Source organism: Eimeria mitis, genomic scaffold, assembly GCF_000499745.2.
Source record: "Eimeria mitis Houghton genomic scaffold, Emh_scaff893, whole genome shotgun sequence".
Lineage (NCBI taxonomy): Eukaryota > Apicomplexa > Conoidasida > Eucoccidiorida > Eimeriidae > Eimeria > Eimeria mitis.
In genome coordinates, this window is record NW_013576573.1 from 3,562 (window position 1) to 3,922 (window position 361).

Genomic DNA, 361 nt, shown 5'->3' on the forward strand with positions numbered 1-361 from the left:
CAGAGAAGAATTTCTGTTGCTGATAAGCTTGAAAGAGGCCTCAACATTTGTATACCTGCATCATACACTTCTCTCTGTCGCTTGCTGCACAGAATGATTGTTTATAAAGTAAACTTTGAATATGAGAACGAAATATTTATGTTTCTAATAATAAACCTGCAAAATGCAAAATTGTTGATGTATCTGCATTCAGTTTTATATTAACTGGTGACGACGTGCTGAATGCGCAGAACAGTGTTTTATAAACACCCCTTTCGCCTCATCTAGAAGCATTCATGTTCGTGTTGCATGTAACAAACAAACCTGAAATATATAATTCAGTGCTTGAGCATATGCTTTCCCTTTCCACCTGACTTCTTGT